This window comes from Panthera pardus, unplaced genomic scaffold, assembly GCF_024362965.1.
Source record: "Panthera pardus isolate Hobbes unplaced genomic scaffold, ASM2436296v1 HiC_scaffold_4, whole genome shotgun sequence".
NCBI classification, from domain to species: domain Eukaryota; kingdom Metazoa; phylum Chordata; class Mammalia; order Carnivora; family Felidae; genus Panthera; species Panthera pardus.
Genome location: NW_026526969.1, coordinates 16,240,683 through 16,267,319, shown reverse-complemented (window position 1 = coordinate 16,267,319; position 26,637 = coordinate 16,240,683). Strand labels below are relative to the sequence as shown.

The following is a 26,637-nucleotide window of genomic DNA, read 5'->3' as shown; positions in this document are numbered from 1 at the left end:
TTGGCTGCTGAGTTTTACCGTAATTTGGCTTTGGAGGCTTTTTGTTCATTGGGTGAAGTGAGCATAGCATATTTGCTTGCCCTTTACCACAGTAGAGAGTGGGCCTCTGGGAGCCAAACCTCTTTCTGACCAATGAGTTGGAATTTTACTGGGACCGCCAAAATGAGTTTTGTTATTTCAGGGACTATGAGTTATCTTTTATTTTCACAACTAGGTAATTATCACATCATTCAACTATGCCCTCCAAGATATGTAGAAAATACCCAAATATAGTTGAGAGAGAAAGGGTGATAGCCAAAGTGTATAATCCTTTCCCTTTAAAAAAAAATATGTTTAAATTATTCTTTATGATTTTTTTTTTAATTTTAGTGAGGGGGGCATGCAAGCGGGGGAGAGGGGCAGAGGAAAAGAGAATCTTAAGCAGGATTCACGCTCAGTGTGGAGCCCAATACAGGTCTGGATCACATGATCCTACAATCATGACCTGACCCAAAATGGAGTCTGATGCTCAAATGACTGAGCCACCCAGGTGCTCCATAGTCTCTTTCTCTCTGAAGGCTGAATAGTGAGTTTTCAATGTGAATGGGGGGATAAACACACATACATATGTATACCACTAAGAAAGCCATTTATGAGTTGTTAGACATGAACTATTTTCCACCATCTTTGTCTTCTAGTTATATTCATGCCTCAAGGTCTTTGTTCATTGCAATGCACGATCTTGCCGTGTGAGGTACAAATTGTTGTGTGATCAGTTTTCCATGAAAGTCTTTCCTCATACCTGCCTTAACCACAAGATGCAAATGTTGAATTCGAGGATGTAGAGCTAAGACCCTTGAGGTCCAATAACTGTCAACTAGATGTTATATTTTCTGTTGGGGAGAAATCCCCATATGATGGCAATGACTTTGCATTGGTAAGGGAAAGAATACTTTCATGCCTTCATGGTTCTTGCCCTTTTTCTGTCTCACCAAAATCAAGACTCAGGTCATGTGCACATTTATCAAGAAAACACTTTTTCTTTTTCCAGAAAATAAAAAGGCCCTGAAAGACAAGTGTAATGCATTGAGGTCTGTGAAAGCCACAAAGGAAGCAAAAGTCAAACAGCTGAAGGAGAAAGCACATAACCTGGAATAATTCTATGAACAAAGAAAAGTGCCTACTAAAAGTAAGATGGGGGCACCTGGGTGGCTTAGTCGGTTGAACGTCCGACTTCAGCTCAGGTCATGATCTCACGGTCCAATAACTGCTAGAACTGATAAATGAATTCAGCAATGTCACAGGATACAAAATCGTTGTACAGAAATCTGTTGCATTTCTAAACAACAATGAAGCAGTAGAAAGAGAAATGAAGAAAACAGTCCCATTTACAGTTGTACACCAAATAATAAGGTATCTATGAATAAATCTAACCAAAGTGGCGAGCGACCTATACTCTGAAAACTGTAAAACAGTGATGAAAGAAATGAAGGATATTCCATACTCATGGATCAGAAGTACAAATTTCATGAAAATGTCTACACTTCCCAAAGCAACTGACACAATTAATGCAATGGCCATCAAAATAGCAACATTTTTCATGGAACTAGAACAGTCCTAAAATTTGTACGGAACCATAAAGACCCCAATCTTCAGAGTAAACAACCTTTATGTGAAGTGATAATTATGGATGGCATTATGCCTCTGGATCTTCTCCAAAACACAGTAACTCTGGCCTAAGCATTTGAACAAACGGTAGACATATCCCAACCAAGGATCATTCTACAAAATACATTCTACAAATGTACCCTCAAAACTTTGCAGATTATGAAGAATATGGAAAAATCTAAACATCGTCATGGTCAAGTGGAGCCTAAGGAGACAGGATGACTGTAATGTGCAGCTGGGATGAGTCTGGGACAGAAGAGGTTAAAACCGAACCAATCTGAATACAAATATAAACTTTAGTTAATACTACCATATCTCTTCGGGATATTGATTGTGATCATGTATCAACTCATAAGACATCAATAGTCAGAAAACAGTCTGATGTATGTGGAGACTCAATAATGTCTTCCCAATTTTTCTGGTAACTAGAAACCCATCACGAATGAAAAGATTATTAGTAATCATGGTTTTATGTTTTCAACACATAATATATGAATAGTTCTAGTATTAGTTACTAGTGTTGGCCATGTACCTATTCTTGTTGTTCTTACTATTGTGTAATTTAAATAATATCATTCATGGCACAGAAAACTGAATGCATGATATACACCTCATAGAAACATCTACTTGACATATTTTAAGATAATGTATGTATACAGCACTGTATTAGGTGGTATGTAAATTAAGTGTTTTTTCTGATCTTGAACAAGCATGTCATTGAAGGGCTTTCCATAAAGGTGGTTATCCTAGATAATGAATGATACTCAGATTTTACAGGATGTACTTCACATCATGCCTGAACATTGTCAAAAAAAAAAAAAAAACATGTACACACGGACAGATGGATCATTGTGACTAGCTTACTTGCAAAGAATCCTTGCTTTAATATTTTCATGCATATTTTTAGCAGGAATACAAGAGAATGAACTATTTCCAAATCAAAGAGATATTCAAAGACTGGAAGAATGATACAGAGTTCAAGGGGTTTCAGAAGGAAAAGATGTGACCATGAAGTGGCAGTCACAGGCAAGCAGCTTTCTCTGGTCCACTTTTTGACAGGTTTTCAGGAGGGGATGTCCATCACAGCATGTGATCTACAAAAGGGTAAGACCCAGAAGTACCAGAGGGAAAGACAATGCTTTAGGAAGAGGTGACTTGGAAAGGGTGCTTCTGTGCATAAGTGATGGCTCAGCAACCTGGCTGGGGGTCCCTGGGTCAAAGATTTCAGAAGGCCAGCAATAACCCAGACTCACAAAGATCTTAGAACCACAGAGTTGATCTTCATCTATGATTAGGAGATGGTCACAGTTTTACAGGATATGATCATCGGGCCGGCAGTAAATGGCTAAAATATTATTTAGGGCTATATTTTAATAAAAAAATGGATGTGTAAACATTTGGGTTTGGAATGTTAAGAAAAATCACAGGCCCATCATGGAGTTACTTATGCTAAGGGCCCATGTCACTAAACCTAATTTCATTCCTGTAGGAATGTAACCTTTAACCAGTCAGCAAAGAATTTCCTAGTCAGTGCTGGAAATTTGATAGACCCCTGCCATTCCCCTCAGGGAGGAAATCTTGCCTAAATAAGATATTCCATGTTTGTTTTAAGTTTATTTTGAGAGAGACAGAAAGAGACCACATGCAAGGGAGGGGCAGGAATAGAGGGAGAGAGAGAATTCCACGACAACGAGGTCATGATCTGAGCCAGGATCAAGACTCGGACACTTAACCAAGCCATCCAGACACCCCGAGAATTTCGCGTTTCAAAATTTAGCAGGCCTGGCTGGGATACAACCCTAGGAGCACTGGCCTACTCCTTGAGAGAAGGCAGCAAATTACTTGCAGGCAGATGGCATGGAAACAGTGATCTGTGCATTTCCTGGTGCACACAGTGGGGAGATTATACACTGATCATGGAGAGCATCCCTGAGAGGCAGTGTTCACAGCAAGGGGACAAAGGAGCTAGGACAGAGGAGGTGTGTGGGACTATTTTCCTCCTCTTCCCCACAGCATTGACACAGAGCCATATGCTGGAAACAGTTCCATCCCCACACTGGCTGCCTAAGCTGCTTACACCAACCCCACATTCCTGTGCTCTGGTGAGACTGGCCTTCTAGGTCAATCAGGCTTGCCTCAGTCCCAATGGAGGTGTCCCCTTCCCCAGAAGACCAGCGGAAGCCCGTGACCACACCACCTCTCTTGACCAGACAGTTCCGCAGGGCTTCACTTCGAGTGGTAGTCGTTTCAAGTCTCATTTAACGAGCAGATCGGAGCAGACCTAGATAAAACTCAGCACATTCTGGCCAAGGACCATACATTGCCCATACAACTGGCCTGAAGAATAGTGCAGCAACAACACAAAACAGTGCATGCAACACACACCACAGACAATCCCTGATGTGTCAGGCCCTGGACACTAGATGACCTCCTCTTCATAAAGCCATTCATCTCACAGGCAGGTAACATAATGAGCTTTTGTAACACAGAGAAGCAAATACTCAGCCAAAATTCCAAGACAAGAGGAATGCATCCCAAATGAAAGAACAAGATAAGGTCATAGCCAGAGAAATGGAAGGAACACTTCCAAACTCATTCTATGAGGCCAGCACGGCCTTGAGTCCAAACTGGACAAAGACCCCACCAGAAAGGAAAACTACAGACCAATTTCCCTGATGAACCTGAATGTAAAAATTCTCAACAAAAATTAGCAAACCGGATCCAACAATACATACAAATAATTATTCACCACAATGAATTGGATTTATTCCTGGGATGCACAACCGATTCAATATCCGCAAATCAACTGATGTGATACATCACATTGATAAAAGAAAGGATAACAACCACATGATCCTCTCAATAGATGCAGAAAAAGCATTTGACAAAATGCAGCATCCTTTCTTGATGAAAAAAAAAAAACCCTCATAAAGTAGGGATAAAAGGATCGTGCCTCAACATCAGTATGTCCAGATATGAAAGTCCCACAGCTAATACCATCTTCAATGAGGAAAAACTGAGAGCCTTCCCCCTAAGGTCAGGAACACGACTGGGATGTCCACTCTCACCACTGTTATTCAACATACTGTTGGATGTCCTAGCCTCAGCAATCAGACAACAAAAAGAAATAAAAGGTGTCCAAATTGGCAAGTAGGAGTCAAAGTTCCCCTCTTCGCAGACATGATACTTTCCATGGAAATCCAAAGACTCCATGGAAAAACTCTTAGGACTGATACAGGAATTCAGGAAAGTCTCAGGATATAAAATCAATATACAGAAGTTGATTGCATTTCTATACACCAATAATGAATCAGCAGAGAGAAATCTAGGATTGATGTACTTTACAACTGCACTGAAAAACATAAAATACCCAGGGATAAACCTAACCAAAGAGGTAAAAGATCAGTACACTTAAAACAATAGAGGGGCACCTGGGTTGCTCAGTCAGTTAGGCCCTGACTTCAGCTCAGGTCATGATCCCTCACTTGTGGGTTTGAGTCCCGCTATGGGCTCTGTGCTGAAAGCTCAGAGCCTGGAGCCTGCTTCCGAGTCTGTGTCTCTCTGTCTCTCTGCCCCTCCCCTGCTCATGCGCTCTCTCTTTCTCTCTGTTGCTCTGTCTCAAAAATAAACATTAAAAAAATAAAGGAACAAACCATACAACATCTATGAAAAAAACTGAAGAAATACAAAGAAATGTAAAAACATTCCATGCGCATGGATTAGAAGAACAAATATTGTTAAAATATCAATACTATCCAAAGCAATTGACACATTCAATGCAATCCTTATCAAAATAACAACAACATTCTTCACAGAGCTAGAACAAACAGCCCTAAAATTTGTAGGGAGCCAGTAAAGACCCCAAATAGTCAAAGTCATGTTGAAAAAGAAAACAAAGCTGGAGACATTACAATTCTGGACGTTATGGTGTATTAGAAAGCCACAATCATCAAGACAGTATGGTACGTGCACAAAAACGGACACAGACATCAATGGAACAGAATAGGGAACCCAGAAATGGACCCTCAAACATAGGGCCAAGTAATCTTTGATAACACAAGAAAGAATATCCAATGGAAAAACAAAAGTCTCTTCAGCCAATGGTACTGGGAAAACTGGACAGTGAGAAGAATGAACCTGGACTATGTTCTTAAACGACACACACACCACACACACACACACACACCTCAAAATGGATGAAAGATCTAAATGTAAGAAAGGGACCATCAAAATCCTAGAGGAGAAAAGAGGCAATCTACCTCCTTGATCCTGGCCACAGCAACTTCTTGTTTGTCATGTCTCTGAAGCAAGGGCAATAAAAACCAAAATGAACTATTGAGACATCAAGATAAAAAGCTTCTGCACAGCAGAGGACACAACCAGCAAAACTAAAAGGCAACTGAATGAAATGGGAGAAGATATTTGCAGGTGACATATCAGATAAAGGGTTAGTATCCAAAATCTAAAAAGAACTTATCACACTCAACACCCAAAAACCAAATAACCCATTGAAGAAATGGGCAAAAGACATGAAGAGACACTTTAACAAAGATGACATCCAGAATGGTCACACATGAAAAGATGCTCAATCTCACTCGTCATCACTGAAATACAAATCAAAACCATAGTGAGATATCCCCTCACACCTATCAGAATGGCTAAAATTAACATCTCAGGAAACGACAGATGTTGGCAAGGATGCAGAGAAAGGGAATGGTTTTGCAATGCTGGTGGGAATGCAAAGTGGTGTAGCCACTCTGGGGAAATAGTATGGAGATTCATCAAAAAACTAAAAATAGAACTACACTAGGACCCAGCAATTGCACTACTAGGTATTTATCCAAAGGATACACTAACGCTGACTCAAAGTGGCACATGCACTCCAATGTTTATAGCAGCATTATCAACAATAGCTAAATTATGCAAAGAGCCCAAATGTCCATTGACAGATGAATGGATAAAGAAGATGTGGTATATTCATACAATGGAATACTACTCGGCAATCAAAAACAATGAAATCTTGCTATTTGCAACAACGTGAATGGAACCTTACTTTATTATGCTAAGCAAAATATGTCAGAGAAAGACACATATCATATGATTTCTCTCTTCTGTGGAATATAATACAACTGATGAACGTAGTGAAAAGAAAGCAAAAATAAGATACAGAGAGGGATTCAAACAATCTAAGAGACTCTTAAATACAGAGAAGAAACTCAGGGTTTCAGGAGGGTTACTGAATAGGGGTATGGGCTAAATGGGTGATGGGCATTACAGGCAACACTTGGGATGAGTATTGGGTATATTTTGTACTTGAAGGATCACTAAATTCTACTGCTGAAACTGTATTCGACTATAAGGTAACTAACTTGGGCTTAAATTTAAAAAAGAAGAAATATTAAAAAGAAGTAAAGAAATGTACTACCAGTCAAAAGAAAGGAATATTTAAATCGGGCTCTTTGAGTGGAAATGAAAGACTAAAAGTGTTACAAGAAAGGATCAGAGAAAACATCAAGAAACAATGGCAAAACAACTAGTAGAATGGGACAAAATATATACCTATCAATAATCACTCTGAATGTTCATGGACTAAATGCTCCAATCAAAAGACATTGGATAGGGCGTCAAAATGGACAAAACAAACAAACAAAAACAACACCTATCTAGATGCTGCCTACAAAGCCTTATTTGGACTTAAGTCACCTGCAGATTTAAAGAGAGGGAATAAAGAAACATTTATTATGCCAATAATGTCAAAAGAAAACCAGTAGCAATACTTATATCAGGAAAAATAAACTTTAAAACCAGGCTCTATTTTGGTACCCTTTGGGTAAATACCTAATAGCGACATTGCATGCACCCAGTATTTATAGCAGCATTAACAGTAGCCAAACTATGGAAAAGCCCAAGTATCCATCAATTGATGAAGGTATAATGTTGTGTGTGTGTGTGTGTGTGTGTGTGTATACATATGTATACACATATCTATGTTCATATATACATATATACGTATATACAATGAAATATAACTCAGCTTCAAGAAGAATGAAATTTTGCCATTGGCAACGATGTGGATGGAGCTACAACGTATTATGCTAAGTGAAATATGTCAATCAGAGGAAGACAAATATATGATTTCACTCATATGGAATTTAAGAAACAAAACAGATGAAAACATGGGAAGGGGGCAGGAAAAGAGAACAGTGGTAAGAAACCACATGTGTCTCTTAATGATAGAGAAAAAAGTGAAGGTTGATGGAGGGAGATGGGTCAGTGCTGGGCTAGATGGGGGACGAGTATTAAGGAGAGCACTTGTGATGAGCACTAGGTGTTGTATGTAAGGGATGAATCACCGAATTCTACTCTCGAATCCGAGGATGCGCTGTATGTCAACTAAGACTTAAATAAAAATAAATAAATAAATAAAGCTATAATAAGAGATGAAGACGGACACTATCTCATACTAAAGGGAACGGCCAAACAAGAATATCCAATCATTGTAAATTTTGATGCACCCAACATGCGATCACCAAGTATATGATACATTTAACAACAACCATAAAGGAACTCATTTATAATAATATAACGATAATAGAGGACTTTAACACATCACTCACATCAATGGACAGAAACTGTAAACAGAAAATCAACAAGGAAACAATGGCTTTGAATGACACACTGGACCAGACAGGTTTAACAGATATATTCAGAACACGCCATACTACAATGGCAGAGTATACATTCTTTTCGAGCACACATGGGGCATTCTCCAGAATTGATCCCATTCTAGGTCACAAATCAGGCCTCAAGAGGTACCCAAAGACAGAGATCAGACCAAGCATCTTTTCTGACCACAGAGCTAGGAAACTTGAAGTCCACCACAAAAAAGCAGGGGCAGGGGGTGGGGGGGGGGAGGGAGGGAAGGCCACAAATAAAGGGAGGTCAAATAACATGCTACTAAATGAATGAGCCAAACAGGAAATCACTGAGAAAATACACTGAAACTAATGAAAATGAAAATACACTGGTAAAAACCTTTGGAATGCGGCAAAAGCAGTCTACGATGGAAGTATATAGCAATACAAGCCTACCTTAAAGAGCAAGAAAAATCACAATCCTAACTTACAACTAAAGGAATGAGAAGAAGAATGGCAGAAGGAAGGAAATAATAGAGATTAAGGCAGAAATAAGGAATATAGAAACCAAAAAGACACTAGACGAAATCAATGAAAGCAGGGGCTGGTTCTTAGCAAGCAGTAATCAACTTGAAAACCTCCTAGGCAGACTTTTCACAAAGAAGAGAGAAAGGACTCAAGTAAATAAAATCACAGAGAAAGGAGAAATAAGAGTCAACACGACAAAAATATAATTAGAAGACAATACTATGAAAAACTATATGCAACAAATTGGACACTCTGAGAAAAAAGGACAAATTCCTAGAAACATACAAACTACCAAAACTGAAACAGGAAGATACATAAAATCTGAAAACAGAAAGAAATCTAATCAGTAATTTAAAAAATCTCCTCCCAAACACAAGAGTTCAGGGCTAGATGGCTTCACTCATGAATTCTACCATCCATTTAAGGAAGAGGTAATATGTATTCTCCTCAAATTATTACAAAAAATAAAAAAGAAGGAAAACGTACAAATTCATCTTATGATGCCATCATTACCCTGATACCAAAACCAGATAAAGCCTCCACTGAAACTTAAAGCTGCAGCGGCACCTGTGTGGCTCAGTTGGTTTACTGTCCAACTCTTAATTTTGGAATAGGACACTATCTTGCGGTGTGTAGGTTCCAGTCCCACATTGGACCCTGCCATGACAGTGTGGGGCATGGCCAGGATTCTCTCTCTCCCTGTCTCTCTGCCCCTACCTCACTTTTATGTACTCTAAGTAAAGAAATAAACATTTTAAAAATGTTAAAAAATTTTTTAATAAAACTGCAGACCAATAGCCTGATGAGTATGTATGCACAAATTCTCATTAAAATACCTTCAAATTAAAGTCAACAATACATTAATAGAATCATTTACCATAATCAAGAGGGATATATTCCTGGGCTGCAAGGGTGGTTCCACATTCACAGATCAATCAACATGATGCACCACAGTAGTAGAAGAAAGGATACGAACAATATGATGCTTTCAACAGATGCAGGAAAACCATTTGACAAAATGTCACATCCATTCATGATAAAAACCCTCAGCAAAGTACATTGAGACTCAACCTACCTGCAAATAATAAAGGTCATCTAGGAAAAACCCACAACTAATCTCATCCTCAATGGGGAAAAATTGAAAGTTTTTCCTCCAAGGTCAGGGACAAGACAGGGATGACCCCTCTCACCACTGTTATTCCACATAGTACGGCAAACCCTAGCCACAGCCATCAGCCAACAAAAAGAAATAAGAGGCATCCAAATTGGCAAGGAAGAAGTAGCACTTTCGCTATTTGGAACTGACATGATGTGCTCTATAAAAAACATGAAAGACCCCCTTAACAATTGCTAGAATTGATATATGAATTCGACAAGTCACAATATTCAGAAATCAATGTACATAAATGTATTGCATTTCTATACACGAATCATGAATTAACACAGAGAGAAAGTAAGGGATCAATCCCATTGACAGGTTCACAAATACCACAAGATAGCAGGAATATACTTAACCAAAGAAGTGAAAGACCTATACTCTAAAGGCTATGAAACGCTGATGAAAGAAATGGAAGAGGACACAAAGGAAAGGAAATACATTTCATGCTCATGGATGGGAAGAACAAAACACTGTTAAAATGTCTATGCTCCTCAAAACAATCTGCACATGTAATGAAATACCTATCACACTAACAAAAACATTTGTCAAAGAACTAGAACAAATAATCCCAAAATTTGTATGGAACGACAAAGACCCCAAACAGCCAAAACAAACTTGAAGAAGAAAACTAAAGCTGCAGACATCACACTTCCAGACTTTAGGTTATATTACAAAGCTGTACTGAATATAACAGTATGGTACCGGCAAACAAAAACAACAAAAATACAGACGCAGAGATCAATAGAATGGAAACCCAGAAATGAATTCACACCTATATGGTCAATTAATTCTCAACAAAGCAGGAAAGGATATCCAATGGGAAAAAAAAAAAAAAAAGATAGTCTTGGGACACATCAATGGCTCCAAAGCATGTGATTGTGAATTCAGCTCAGATCATGATCTCAGGGCAGTGCAGAGCATGCGTGGGATTCTCTCTCTCCATTTCTCTCTGCCCCTCTTCTGCATGCTCTCTCTCTCTCTCTCTCTCTCAAAAATAAATACATAAACTTTAAAAAAGTCTCCTCAACATTTGGTTTTGGAAAAACTAGACAGCAACCTGGAAAACAAAACAACAACAACAGACCACTTCCTTACAACATACACAAAAATAAATCCAACACGGATAAATACCTATGTGTGAAACCTGAAACCATAAAAATCCCAGAGGATACCTAACATAGGCAGTATCTTATTTGACTTTGTCTGCAAACGTCTTTGTAGATATGTCTCCTGAGGTAAGGGAAACACAAGCAAAAATAATGGGACTTCATAAAAATAAAAAGTCTGTCACCAAGGAAATAGTCAACAAAACTAAAACACCTACAAGAATATTTGTAAACGACATCTGATAAAGGGTTAGTGTCCAAAATATATAAAGTTATACAGCACCCAAGAAATGAAAAATCCAATTAAAAATGGGCAGACGACATGAATGGACATTTTCCCAAGGAAGACATACACATAGCCAAGAGACACATGTAAAGATGCTCAACATTACTCATCTTCAGGCAAACACAATTCAAAACTACAATGAGATAACACATGACATCTGTCAGAATGACTAAAATCAATGAATGATGAAACAGCAGGTGTTGCAAGGATAAGGGGAAAGAGAAACCCTGTTGCACTGTGGGTAGGAATGCAAACAGGTGGAGCCACTCTGGAAAACATCATGGAGATTCGTTTAAAAAAAAAAAATGGAAATAGAGCTACCTTACGATCCAGCAATTTCACTGCGAAGTATTTCCACAAAGAATACAAAAATAATCCTTCAAAGGGATACATGCACCCTGATGTGTACAGCAGCATTTTCTACAACAGCCAAATTACAGAAACTGCCCAAACATCCATCAACTGATGAATAAACTGAGATGCAGTGTATGGAATGTAATATTATTTAGCCGTAAAAACAGGAAATCTTGTCATTGGCCACGAGGTGGATGGAGCGAGAGAACGTTATGCTGGGTGAAATAAGCCTGTCAGAGAAAGACAAATACCAGATGATTTCACTAACACGTGGAAATGAAACAAAACAAAGGGGTGGGGGGAAGGAGACAGTGACAAACAAACAGACTCTTAACTAGGAAACAAACTGAGGGCTTCCACAGTGAGGTGAGGGAATGGGTGAAACAGCTGCTGGGGATTAAGAAGTGCACCTGGGATGAGCTCCGGGTGACGTGTGGAAGGGTTGCTCTATATTGCACACCTGAATCTAATATTACACTGTGTTTTTACTCACTGGAATTTAAATTAAAAGATAACATAAGGTTAATGACAGGTACCTACCAGGTTTTCTGTAGTTTTCAACCACTTCACTAGGTTGGAAAAATAACCCTGAAATTTTTTAAAAAGCATGTATGATTTGGGGACAGTTTGTGCCCTTACCTCGGTCTCTGGTTCCAGCAGGACTCGGAAAGTGGGTCCCAGCTCATTCTTCTAGAAGGTCCTGAGATGAGCATTTCATGTATTCACGTCCTAACGGAATGCGGCTCCCGTGCTTCTGAACTTCTGTCAGGGTTTCTTCCCGGAAACGAGCCTGAATCTGGAACAAACCATCGACTGCATCGATGAGGTGATGTCGTGGGACCCCGCAATCCACGAGACCTTTAGTAAAATACGTCTTGTTCAAATACTGTCCGGGAAGGGGAGGAATGAAACACGGGAACAGCCCAGAAAATGCAAGGGCCTGTGCTGCCCAGCAACCAGCTTGCCCAGGGAAGCCACCCAGCGCCCACACCTCACCACTCAGTACAAAAAGGCAAATTCTCTCCAGTGACTCAGGAGATGCCAAGTTGCTGCAAAGCTCCCAAGGTCTCCCCTGAGGTGGGCGGCAGAACGCGCTGGAAACGCAGCTCTGCTCTCTGTCCTGAGGCAGCGGCAGAGGCCCTGTGTCCTCCGGGAGCAACAGCAACCCTTCCTGCTCTGAGGTTTCCTGGGTCAGAAAAGCCGATGGTGCGCCCTCTGCTGGCCATCACTGCCCAGGCGGAGGAACCCGCCCTCCGGGTGTGTGGGGCTCCAGCTCTCTCTGCTGGCCACCATGGGAATTCCTGCAATGTTGAAAGCCCTGGTCGCTCAGCTGAGGGCTGGAAGGTGCTCTGGGCAACCCAGCCTGTTCTCCACATTGGGAAGGGTCTTAGTGACAGGGCCTGGGACACAAAGAAATCTTTTCCTTCTCCTTTCTTGTGCGTGAAGAATGAAACCGAATTTATTAATGTAATGACATCATTTGTAATGCTTTATGTAACGTTCCCAGAAAAATAGACCCGCAATTTACACTAGCTGAACAAGAGGTAATCGTGTTTACCACCAAAGTGTTTAGGTTAAATAAAGAATTGACACCTTTGACAGAGAGATACCAGCTTCCAGCTATGGAACGAATGAGTCCTAAGGATACAAGGGACAGCCAATGGAAGAGAGTCCATCCTGTAATAATACCGTTGCATGCTTCTACATGATAGCTACACTTGTGCTTAAGTACAACATAATTTATAGACCTATGGAAGGACTACAATGTATGCCTGAAACTAATACAACAAATGTGTGAACAATAAACTATCATTCCCGGGGCGCTTGGGTGGCTTAGTCAGTTAAGCGTCCGACTTCCACTCAGGTCATGATCTTGCAGTCCATGAGTTTGAGCCCTGCTTCAGGCTCTGTACTGACAGCTCAGAGCCTGGAGCCTGCCTCAGATTTGGTGTCTCCTGCTCTCTCCACCCCTTCCCAGCTCAGGTTCTCCCAAAAAAAAGAAAAACAGAAACATTATATATTAAAAAATCATTCCTAATTTAGAATCTGTGAAATTCCACTTATACCAGATTCTCTAACATCACCATCTTGATGTTGAAAGCTTATCTGAAAAGTCACTAATGATATCTTTGATGACACATATGTGACAAGGTCGGAATGCAACTTACAGGGAGCTACACATCTGTTATGAATTTACTGTATTTATCCTTGGCTAATATTTCCAATGAAATGTGCTTTAGGGATACAGATGGGTGAAATAATGTCCATCAGTCATATAGGTCAAATTCCTATAGGACCATTCATTATGCCTTCAATTACTAATTGCCATCTCTTCAGAATTAAAGCTGGGACAAGAAAATGTCTTTGAATTTGATGTAAGAGAAGACTATGGTGTTTTAAAGGGTTCACTTACCATCTGGCATCCTCAGTTTGGCAGTGGACAGGAGGATAGAAACCCACGATCTTGATGCACACCGCTAGTTCCAGAGGGAGAATATGGACCTTCTTGTCAAATACTTCTTATCACTATCAGCAGTTCAACTCTGCCAGGTCCAGACTGCCGGACCTGGGGGCAACACAATGCCTGATGCCTGGGTTCAGAACATGAGGAAGGGCAGCTGGTAGGGAGCGGCGGGGAAATCCAACAGGGCCGGGGGCAGTGAGGGAGATGGGTCCGGGTCCCCTCCCCACAGGGCGGGCTCTGGAGTTTACCTGCCAAAGAGCAGCACACTCTCCCTCAAGACATCCCTCTCCATGACAGAACATGAGGCTGTGCCCCCACAATTCCAGGAGAAATGAGGGATACCCATCTTTTCAAATGCAATAGCCTCTGCAAAGCTTGGCCCCAGGGATGTTGGAGTCTGGAGTCACGGAACGCTGATGTCCATGATACCTGCCATTTCTGCCCCAGCACTCAGAGACACTTCATACATCCCCTCTCCCCTGGCCCACCCCACCCCATCCACATTCCTGGACCAGGTCTCTACTTTCTCCTTGTACTTCCTCTTAGTCTCTGTTTCTCTCTAACCACATCTCTCTCTATTTCTTCCTTTCACTCTCCAGGACTTGCCCAGTTCCCCTATCACTCATTCAGTGTCTCTCTCCCTGCCTGTCTCTTTCTCCACCTCTCCCCAGGCTTCAGGCTATCTGCTCTGTGCATGCAGCCCTGTCCAGGAGCACAGGGCCCTCCCGTCTCTCCCTCTCTCATGTCTTGTTTTGTCCCAGGCCCTGATCAAAATGGAGGAGAATCCCCTGTACAGCAGCTGCTCACGTTGACATTTGCTAGAGCAATACTGGCAGCATGTGGACAGCTAGACATTTACCCTTGGTGGCCCAGCCATGGCCCAAAAGCTGCTGGAGAGCTGGCTGCTTCCCTAAGCTGGGAGGAAAAAGGGGCTCACAGGTTCAGAGTCCCTGCGGCAAAGTGGATTGGATTGGCCGATGTAGAAGGAGCCATAGGCTTACACACAACTCTCCTGGGTGGTGTCGAAGGAACCTATCTCAGACCATGGACCTCTGCCCTCCCCATCCCTCAATAAGGCAACAGGGGAAGCTTTGTGGGACATCATGTGACTCACCACAAAAGTTGCGCCATTTGCCCCCTTGGAGGCCACCTGGATTGGTGCTATTGGGGGCAGCTGGTAAGGTGCACAAGGGGACAAGAGCTGAATTAATGCAGGGCCTCCTTACTGGTCTCCTGAATCCACTCCTCACCATCAAAATAGACCCTTTCCTGGAGACAGATACCTGCCCTGCTCATCAGCACAAACCCCATCAACTAGTATGCGCGCCGTGTGCTCATGAGTATCTATCTACAGAATTAACCACCACCATCAGAGCTCCCTAAAGGATGTATCTAACTCCTCAGATGGAACTATAGGTCCCTTCCAGGCAATACAACCCCAAAGAATGATCTGTCTTCTTCCACCAACACTGTACATACGATGTGTTGGTTAACTGCATATATAGGAACCTCAAAGTGTACACTTGATGGGGAATGAGTGTCGATTTTCCTGGAAGCAGACGCTGACACAGAAACACATCTGTGACAAGTATATTAGGGGACATTAGCAAGGACAAAGTGGAGGGGACGGGATGGGCAGGGAAAGCATTCAGACCGAGGGGCAGATTACATACCATCTCTAAATATATAATAACCACAGCTGGTTTGTAATGGTTCAGTGTCCTATTCAAATTTCAGGGCCGCCTGGGTGGCTCAGTCGGTTACGTGTCTAACTTCAGCTCAGGTCATGATCTTGCAGTCCGTGAGTTTGAGCCCCGCGTCGGGCTCTGTGCTGACAGCTCAGAGCCTGGAGCCTGTTTCAGATTCTGTGACTCCCTCTCTCTCTGACCCTCCCCCCGTTTGTGCTGTGTCTCTCTCTGTCTCAAAAATAAATAAACGTTAAAAAAAAAAACTTAAAAAAAAAAAAATTTCAAACTGATTGCCCTCTCTGTCAAAGTGATTTTGAGTTATTGCAAAGGGATCTTCTCTTCTCCTCTATACATTTTTCTTCTACAATACATCTTGGCCTTGAATGAGCACATATTTGTGTGGCTGCATTTGTGTGTCTACCTCAGATCTTAGATGTAGATCCCTGAATGTACACATTCTCATACTTATCTTTTCCTTCTTGGTAAAGTAGGACCTGAATTTTAATAGAAAAAAACACAGGGGTCTTTGCTGTATCTTTTGAAACAGGAATTGCCAATCTCCCAGCCTTAGGCATTATACCCTTAGTTTCATGAAACTGAATGAACATCTGTTGATGATCTTCTGTGTGCAGATACATTCATTTCCACCCTGAGAAGGGTGAATGCCCAGTCATCCCACACACTTTACAAATTCCTTATGTGCTTAACCACCTCTTCATCGCACTGACCTCAGAGACCAACACTGTCCCTGCTTCTCAGATTACAAAGCTGAGGCTCTGAGATGACCCCACTGAGAGGTGGCAGTAGGGCTGACACAGCAGGATCCCAGGCAATGCCTCAGGAAATTGTGAGGGAAGTTTCAGAGATGCAAACCTTCATGGAGGGTGGGGACAGTAGGTTCAGGGGTGCGGTGACAAGAGTCCAGCAGGGGAGTTTCCTGATCAACCCTGAATTCCCCACTAAGAGTCTGACTCAGGCTGAAGGCCAAGGAAGCCACACAGCTGATCAACCTTTCGTCGCATTTAGTCTCACAGAGGCACACAAACTTAGGCAGACAAGCATCCCATAAGAACCAAGTTAAAATACAATTCCCCAGGGCATTCTTTCACACGGATCCAGAACCTTCAGAAAACCAAGGGAAACAACAGTCTTTATTTAGATAATGAACTAGGTGCACTTTGGCCACAATGACATTTCAGAGATGATACCTGCATGAACTGTCCTTGACCCTATGCAGCAGCTCTGTGTGGACCTCACGCTGAGCTCACTCTCCCTGCCCAGGTTGTGGGCCCTGCCAGAAATGGCCTCCAACTCCATCTCACTGAGTCTAATACCCTCCCCTCTGCACCATCTCAGCTCTCCCTTCTCATGCACAACCTCCAATTCATTCCCATGAGATTCATGTCTCCGTCTTTTGTACTTGAGGACCCATTACTGGAGCTTCCACTATTGTAGACCAGAAGCTCCATGTCATTTAACGCATGTGACTCTCTCCCCATTAGGACACTTGAAGCCCCTGATGGTAAGGGTTTGCCTCATCTCTCACAGAGCCAGGGACATGGACTGTGTACAAGGCACATCTGCAGAACTGATATGCCCGCTTTTCTATTAAAAGACTCTTTCCTTCTCCACAAGAGACACATATAGCCCAGCTCAGCAATGGAAAATGACACAGCCCAACATGTGTATGTCCTGAGAAATTTGAGGAATCTTAACAGTGTCCTCATCCAGCAGCACCCTTGCATCACAAAGCCTGTGAGGCCATCTCTACGTCTTCTCAAAGACTCAACAACACAGAAGCTGAACATGTCAACTCACACTGTTCAGATCATCTCACAAAGAGTCGAGGTGGAAGTGGTGAGTCCTGTCCATGAGAACACCAGAGAGCTGGAGGTGGCCATAGAGCCATTGAACAGTGATAAAGGGGATCTGTGGGGAAGGGCCTGCAGAGTGGACCTGGGAAAGGAGGAGGTCCTCTTGAATCCATAGGGACCTACAGAGCAGAAGTGACAGGTATGTTGGTATGACAGACAGAAGCAGAACGCCCACAGCAGCTGAAACACAATGAAGCAGGTGTCAGCACCTGGCCCCTTGTTCATTCACGGGTTCTAGCAGAATGGAGCATCAGTGCCAGAAAACCCTACCCTCCCACGAGGTCCCACCTACAACCTGAAGGTACCAGATAGCACAAGGAAAAACTACTGTCGCCACACGTCACTGCCCATGTCTACAAATGCAGAAAGCCAAGGAGTCCTATTCTAGAAGACTGATGGCAGTAATGCCAGTCTAATAAAGGAGCGTATTCCAGGAGGCAGGCATCTGTGCCCAGGACCCCTCTGGTGTCCTCTTCCACCAGATATGCAGACTTTTTATTTTCACACTGAGAACAGACAGAACATGAAGGAACGAAAGAAAAGCCCAGCACCACACAGATTCAGGGCCACCCCAGGGTCAAAGCTCAACCTGCCATCCCATGCCTGTCCTCACTCTGCTTCCCTCCCTGACAAAGACATCTTCTGTGCAAGGCCACAGAGACCTCTGAGGAGATGGGGATTCCTGGAGTCCTGCAGGGGGCCTGAAAATGTGTTTTCTGACAGAAACACATTACCTATGCACATTCATTGGTCTCCAGTATGTTTATCTTAATTCACAGGTAATTCAGCTTTTAAATACAATATGAATTGCAGAGCTATTTTGTCCCATTGTAAAAGGGAGGTAGAAATTCTAAATAAAAGAATGAACAGAAACATGTCTCAATTTCAGGTGCAAAACTCCCATAAGGTAACATGAGACAAAGTACCAATTACAACTGCTCCCGGGACACAAGAGAACCTGCTCCTATAAACACAACTGAAGAACTCTGTGAGATACTGGCCCTGCAGGTAATCACTGATTCTCTCCCTTCATGACTGCAGTTCCATATATATTTTTGATTACACATGCCGCTTCTGAAAATTCAGAGTATTTCCACAAAAGGGACAACTGGAGAAATTCTCTATCGTATATTTACCAACACAGAAGGACCAGTAATGAATTCTGAAATTTTTCTAAAAACCCTCAGCACTGCACAAAGCACACAATATAATGTGGGGAAGAGTTTTTATCTATTCCAGTCACGAGGCTCATAGCAGACATTCTGAACAAATTCATCGCCTGCACTAAAATAGGCAAAAATGAAAATAATCAGGATAATCCCATGTAAAGAAGGTGCTGAAGGAATCAGACGCTCCAGAAGACTTGAGGGTGCAATGAAGTGTCATCCTCCTCGAGTTATTTCCACGAACACAAAGTGAGAGCCACGTGGTCCTCAGCCTCCATGCACTTGTGGCTTCCAGAGGCTCTAGCTAACATGATGATCTTAAACTGGAGAAGCCTGGAGGCTTGTGAGAAGGTAGATCAAGCAGTAAAGACACCAGAGGACATAGAAAACCAGACAAGGCCAGATAAAAGTTTCCAGAAATCATTGCAGCTGAAACGGGCAACAGAATTTACCTTGTCTTTCTCTGCATCCTTGGTAGAGACACAACTGATATTCCCCATGGGAGCTGCACCACGTCCTAGGTCTCATAAAGGATGGAGGTAGATGGAGGTTGATTCTGACCTGCATAGACTGTGTGGAAGAAAAAGAAACCATCTGCCACGTTTCATTATATTCAACTCATTCACACTCTCGGGTCCCTTACCAGGGGCAGAGGGTTTTTCGGGTGTCTCCGGTGACCCTTGAGGACAAGAGAGAGATCTGATCCTGTCTCTTGAGGAAGGTTCACAGGACCCTGGTTCAGGTGTTTTTATAACTAATCAAGCAGCTGTGAACAGCTCAGGTGTCAACTCACTAGAGACTAAGTTAGGGGTGTGTCTCATCCCTCAGAGAGCCCAGCACATGGTCTCTGTACAAGCGTGTGTACAGGGAGTGCTGTGTCTGTCAGCATGTATAAGGCCTCTTTCCTTCTCTATCAGAGACACGTGTTGCCCAGCTCACTATGTGGAAACGACTGCCCATTTCATGCATGTCCTGAGAAACCTGAATCACGTTACAACATCCTCACTCAGGCTGGCCTGAAAGCCCTGTGGTGTCATCACTGCATCTTCTCCAAACACATAACAAGTAAAAGACAAAACGTGTTTTATAAGTCAACTCATACTGGTCATATCATCTTTCCAGGTGGTGGAGGTGGAAGGTGAGGTCCCAGAGGACCCCAATTTGGAGAAGGTGGAGGTGGCCCAAAGCCCACAGATAGTGATAAAGGGCAGCCCATGGAGTAGGACATGGAGGGCACTTCTGGGAAAGGAGGAAATGTTCTGGAAACCACGTGGACCAGCAGGACAGAAATTTTGAGATGTGTTAGGGTAAAAGGTGAAAAATCCAACACCAATACTAACATACCTGAACCCCAAATGAAGCTAGAATGGTACCTGTCTCCTTCCCCTCCATCCGCCTTCAACAGGGCATCATTGGTGCCACTAAACTCCACCCTTCCCACTGGGCCCCACCTAGAGCTTTTAGGAGTTGGAGGAGACAAAGCAGTGCATTGCTGGGAGCATGCATGGTACTAGCTGTGTCTGCAAATGTAGGGAAGGAAGTGGCTAGTCTTAAAGGATCAGAGGGATAACTCCAGACTGCTAAAGAAAGTCTGTTCCACACACACGGTCTTCTATTTCCAGGACTACTCTCCACCCAGCCCTTCACCACCTCAACAGCTCCATGTTGGCATAGTAAGAGCCGAAATGATGAGGAGGAATTTTGTTTCTGTATCATTCATTTACATCTTTAATCCATTTCTAGTTAATTCTTGGAGTGGTATAACATAAGGTGCTAAGCTTTACACATTACACATGTGAATATCCATTTTTCCCAGCACCAGTTATTCAAGAGACTACTCTTCTCCGGGGTGCCTGGGTGTACCAAAGAGTGTACCAGAAAGTTGTCTGGCCTTGGAACCCAAAGACTAATCCTGACTGGCCCCCTTCCTAGTGCACTCAACGCAGCCCTTCGTGGAGACAACGGCATTGTTGTGGGTTCAGTGCCTGGAGCCTCCTGGGACCTACACCTAAACCTAACCATAACCCTAACCATAACCCTGAACGTATACCTAATCCTGTCTCTAAACCTAACCCTACAATTGACCCGCACTCTCCCATGGGCCCTCAATTCAGCCCCTGAGGGAGATCACGAATCTGAAGTCGCTTTGGCCCTATTGACTTCCTGGAACCGAACCCTAACCCTAGCTAAGGCTATCTCCCCATGAGGACCCAATTCCAAAGTCTGACAACAGCACTCACAAGGTTCGAGAATCGGTGAGGAAATACTCGGCACAGAACATGGGACATCTCCATGCCATTTCCAAAGCGTGACTGCAGTTGCAGGAGAGGATTCCCGAGGCCTACCCGAAGGGTGGCGCATGCATTTGTATGGCCTTAGAACCCAAAGACTAATCCTGACCGGCACCCTCCCTAGTGTACTCCACTCAGCTCTTCGGGGAGACAACTGCTCTGCTGTGGGTTCAGTGCCTGGAGCTCCTGGGACCTAGCCCTAACCCTAACCGTAACCATAACCATAACCCTCAACCTACACATAACCCTATCTATCACACTAACCCAGACCCACAGCCGCACATGTGCCCTCACGTCAGCCTTCCATGGATTTCACACTGGTGTCGCTTCGGCCCTGGCGATATGCCTGGACCGAACTGTAACTCTAGTGAAGACTCTCTACCCATGGGAACCCAATTTAAAACTCTGACAACAGCACGCACACGAGTTCGAGAATCGGTGCAGAAATACTCGGCATGGAACCGGGAACATCACCATGTAATTTCGAAAGCGTGACCTCAGCTACAAAGCGGATTTCTGAGGCCTACCCGAAGACTGTCTCATACACTTCTCTGGCTTGGACACAAAGAGTAATCCTACCTGGCACCCTCCCTAGTGCACTCGACACAGCCATTTGTGGAGACAACTGCACTCTTGTGTGTTCAGTACCTGGAGCTTCCTGGGACCTAACCCGGACCCTAACCATAACCCTCAACCTAGACCTAACCCTACCTCTCACCCTAACCCTACACTTGACCCGCACGTTGCCTGGACCCTCAAACTCAGCACTCCCGGGAGATCACGAGACTGCAGGCACTTTGGCCCTGGTGACATCACTGGACCGAACCCTAACCCTGGTTAAGGCTCTCTCCCCATGGGGACCCAATTCCAAAGTCTGACAACAGCACGCAAATGGGTTCCTGAATCGGTGCAGAAATACTCGCCATGGAACCTGGAACATGACCATGTCATTTCCAAAACGCAACTGCAGCTACGAGAGAGGATTTCTCAGGCCTACCTGAAGAGCGACCCATAAAGTGTCTCCTTGGAACCCAAAGACTAATCCTAACTGGCACCCTCCCTAGTGCACTCGGTGTAGCCACTCGGAGAGCCAACTGCAGTGTTGTGGGTTCAGTCCCTAGAGCCTCTTGGGACCTAACCCTAACCCAAAGGGTGGCCCATTTATTTGTCTGGCCTTGGAACCGAAAGACTAACCCTGACCTGCACCCTCCTCTTGTAGTCAACTTAGCCCTTCAAGGAGACAACTGTTCTGCTGTGGGGTCAGTGCCGGGAGCATCGTGGGACCGACCAATAACCCTAACCGTAACCGTAACCATAAACCTCATCCTACACCTAACCCTATCTCTAATCCTAACCATACACTTGAACCGTACCCTTGCATGGGCCCTAATTCGCCCTCGAGGGACATCACGAAACTGAGGTCGCTTTAGCCCTGGCGAAATCCCAGGACCAAACCCTAACCCTAGTATAGGCTCTCTCCCCATGAGGACCCAATTCCAAAGTCTGACAACAACACACACATGGGTTCAAGAATCAGTGCAGGAATACTTGGCATGGAACGTGGAACATCATCATGTATGTTGCGAAGCGCGACAGCAGCGGCACGAGAGGATTCCAGAAGCCTACCTGAAGGGTGGCCCATACGTTTGTCTGGCCTAGGAACCCAAAGACTACTCCTGACAGGCACCCTCCCTGCCTGACAGGCACTTCATGGAGACAACTGCTCGGCTATGGGCTCAGTGCCTGGAGCCTCATGGGACCTAACCCTAACCCTAACCCTAACCCTAACCCTAACCCTAACCCTAACCCTAACCCCTAACCCTAACCCTAACCCTAACCCTACTGGGAACTAACCCTAACCCTAGCCCTAACAGTAACCACAACCCTCAACCAAAACCTAACCCTATCTTGAACCCTAACCCTACACTTGACCTGCACCATAGCATGGACACTCACTTCAGAACTCGAGGGAGATCACGAGACTGGAGTCGATTCAACCCTGGTAACATCCCTGGGACGACAACTAGCCCTATTTAAGGCTCTCTCCCCATGGGGACCCAATCCCAAAGTCTGACAACACCACGCGCCTGGGGTCAAGAAGTGGTGCAGGGTCACTCAGCATGGAACCTGGAACATCACTATGTCATTTCTCAGGCCATCCTACAACTGCCCGAGAGAATTCCTGGGAGCTACCACACAGTGTCCCATATATTTGTCCTCACTTGCAATCAAAAGACTAATCATGACCTACAACATGCCATGTAAACTCCACTCAGCCCTTTGGGGAGACAACAGCACTGGTGTGGATTCAGGACCGAGAACCTCAGGGGAGGTATCACTAACCTTAACCTCTAACATAATGCTACACCCTAAAACCTAAACCATAAACGCTAACACTAACCCCTAATCCCTAATCCGAAAGATCACCCTAACATAACACTAACCATAACACTAACACGTAATCTTAACACTTAACAATGACCCCTTACCCTAACCCGAGACCCCTGATTCAGAAAATCACCTAAACCCTGAAATTAAACCTACCCCTAACCCTAACCCTAAATCCTGACCCGAACCCTAACCCCGAACCCGCTAACAATAACCTTCTAACCATAACACCTATCACTAACCCTAACCCTCCAACCCTAACGCTCTAACCATAACCCTAACCCTAAACCTAAACCCTAACCTAAACCTAACCCTAATCCCTAACCCTAAACCTAAACCCTAACCCTAACCCGAAACTCTTACCCTAACCCGAATCCTAAACTGGAACCCGAAACCTAAACCCTAACTCTAAACCCTAACCTTAACCCTAACCCTAACACTAAACTCTAACCCTAAACCCTAAACCCAAACCTGATCCCAACCCAAACCCGAACCCCGAACCCAAACCCGAAACCCGAACCCCAAACACTGAACCCGAACCCAAACCCCAAACCTTAACACCCTAACACCCTAACCCTGAACCCCAAACCCCAAACCCTAACCGCTCACCCTAACCCCTAACCCCTAATCCTTAAACCCTAAAACCCTAACTCTAATCGAAAAAATCAAAGGTAGAAGCGCATACTTCCCCATTTCAGATCTTCAAAACAAAGCAACAATAAATAAACAATGTGATACTGTCATAAAGATATACATACAGATCAGTGGGATTTAAATGAAAACCCAGAAATATACCCTTTCATCAATCATCAACCGAATTTTGACAAGGGTGGACAACATGATGTTGGGGAAACAATGGTCTTTGCATCAAAGGGTGCTAGACAACTGGCTATCCATGTGCAGAGGAATGAAATTGGACCCTTACCCTCACACCACACAAAAACATTAACTCAAAATGGACCAAAAGCTTAAATGTAAGAGGTAAACTTACATAAACTCTGGGAGAAATAAATGGAGATACATGTTCATGACCATTGACTTTAACAATGCTCTTAGAGCTGACACCAAAGCACAATCAAGGAAAGAAAAATAGATGAATTTAATTTTCCCCAAAATTAAAAACCTCTGGACAGCAAAAGGTGCTATCCCAAAAGTGAAAAGACCATGTCTAGAATGGAAGAAAATACATGCACATTATTTGTCTGGTAAGAGTCTGTTTTATAGGATACGTAAATAGTTTGTACAACTCATCGTCATCAACCACAACAAAACACCCAATTTTTAAAATGGACAAAGCACTTGGGTATACCTTTCCCCAGGGAGATCATAGGACTAGTGATTAGACATGGAAAGATGTTAAACATCATTAATCCTTATGGAAATGGAGATTTAAACCACAGTTACCCTTTTACACACACTAAAATTGCTATAATCAGGAAAACTACAGAATAACAAATGTTGGCAAAGATGCTGACAAATCGGAACCCTTAAACCGAACTTGTGGAAACGTAACCTGGTGAAGCCTATGTGTAAAATAGTTTGGCATTTCCTCAAAAAGATAAAGACGCAGAATTACCCCATGACTCAACAACTCTACTCCTAGATGTGTATCCGGATGAATTGAAAACAGTAGTTTGAAAAAAGAGCAGGTGCACAAACACACACAGCAGCACTGCTCACAGTAGCCGAACGGTAGAAACTATGCAAGTGACCCTTGGGGGCGAAGGGACAGACAAACTGGGGCAGACCCACGAACAGCATTATTCTGTCCTAGAAAGGAATGAAGCAACATGGCGCGGCCGCAGAGAACAGTACGTGGCTCCTCGGGAAACTAACACAGACTCCACCTCTGCACACACGCCCGGAAACTGAAAGCGAAGCCCTGAGCCGCCATTCCTGTTCCGTGTTCATAGCAGCCTCTTTGTGAAGAGGAAGCAACCCGAGCGCCCGCGGCCAGACGAATAAAGAAACACGATGCGGTCTCTACCGACGGAATAGCCTCGGCCTCGCCAAGGGCGGGAATTCTGACACCTGCCACGACACGGACTGAACCTTGCAGTCGTGGTGCCGAGGGAAACACGCCAGTCACGGGGGGGTAAATGCTCTCTTCTTCCCAAATCAACCCATTTTTGCTGGTGGGAACCGGCGGCGTTCTATTTAAGGTAAACGGAACTAATAAGTAAGCGCACCCGCAGGACACGAGATCAACGCACAAACACCACGTGCACATCGACACACTTCCGGCGACCCGTCGGAAAGAGAAGTGAAGAGACGGTCCCATTTATAATCGCATCAGAAGGAGCGACGTGCGGCGGGGGCGGGGCCTCCTGGACGTAGAGGCACCGACACTGTGACCACGAACACGTCCGTCCTGCCCGGAGCGATCTGCAGACCCGGGGCCGTCGCACCGAACTCCCCATGACGCCGTCGCAGACACAGGGCCGACACCCCGAGCCGCGACACCTGCTCCCGGACCGCGAACAGCGGGAGCACGCGGCGGGAACCGAGTCGGCGCCGTTCAGGAACACGCACGCGCGGCCCCGCGGCCCCGGAGCCCGGAGCGGGAAGACCCGCCGGCTGCGCGCGGAGCCCCGCGGGGGACACAGAGTCACCGCGCAAGAGGCCATGCCGGGCCCTTCCCGCGCCGGGTCCCCTGAACAACGCCCCCCTCCGCATCCCCGCTGCGAAGCTCCTCCTCCCCCGGCCTCGCTTTCTCCTCACCTGCTCCTCCCTCCCGCGGTGGGTCCTGAGGAGACCGGGTTCTTGTCCCTGAGGACGCGGCTCCACCTCCTCCTGAATCCCCCACAGCGGGTCCTGGGGAAGCGGAGCTCCTGTCACGCAGGAGGAGCGCTGAATGCGCGCGCGCGCGCCGGCGTCAGGCAGCGGGGCTCGGGCGCCCCCTGCAGGCGGTGGAGGTGTAGTGCGGGACACCCTGGGCTCGCAGGTCCGTGGAGGCAGCGCCCCCTCCTGGCCGCCCGCTGAATCCATGACATTTTGGAAATCGAAACTGAAGCGGAGCCCACTCTCCCCCCACCTTCGCCAAAAATACTT

At 44.4% G+C, this 26,637-nt stretch overlaps 1 long non-coding RNA gene across 1 annotated transcript in view; it reads right to left on the bottom strand.

Annotated features, from left to right (window-relative positions):
* LOC128774759 (uncharacterized) overlaps nucleotides 1–26,412 on the bottom strand; it is a 163,369-nt gene extending 136,957 nt beyond the window's left edge. Inside the window, exon 1 of the long non-coding RNA XR_008419225.1 lies at nucleotides 26,308–26,412. This is a non-coding gene — a long non-coding RNA (uncharacterized LOC128774759). The remainder of the gene's footprint in view (nucleotides 1–26,307) is intronic.
* Between the last annotated feature and the right edge of the window lie 225 nt (nucleotides 26,413–26,637).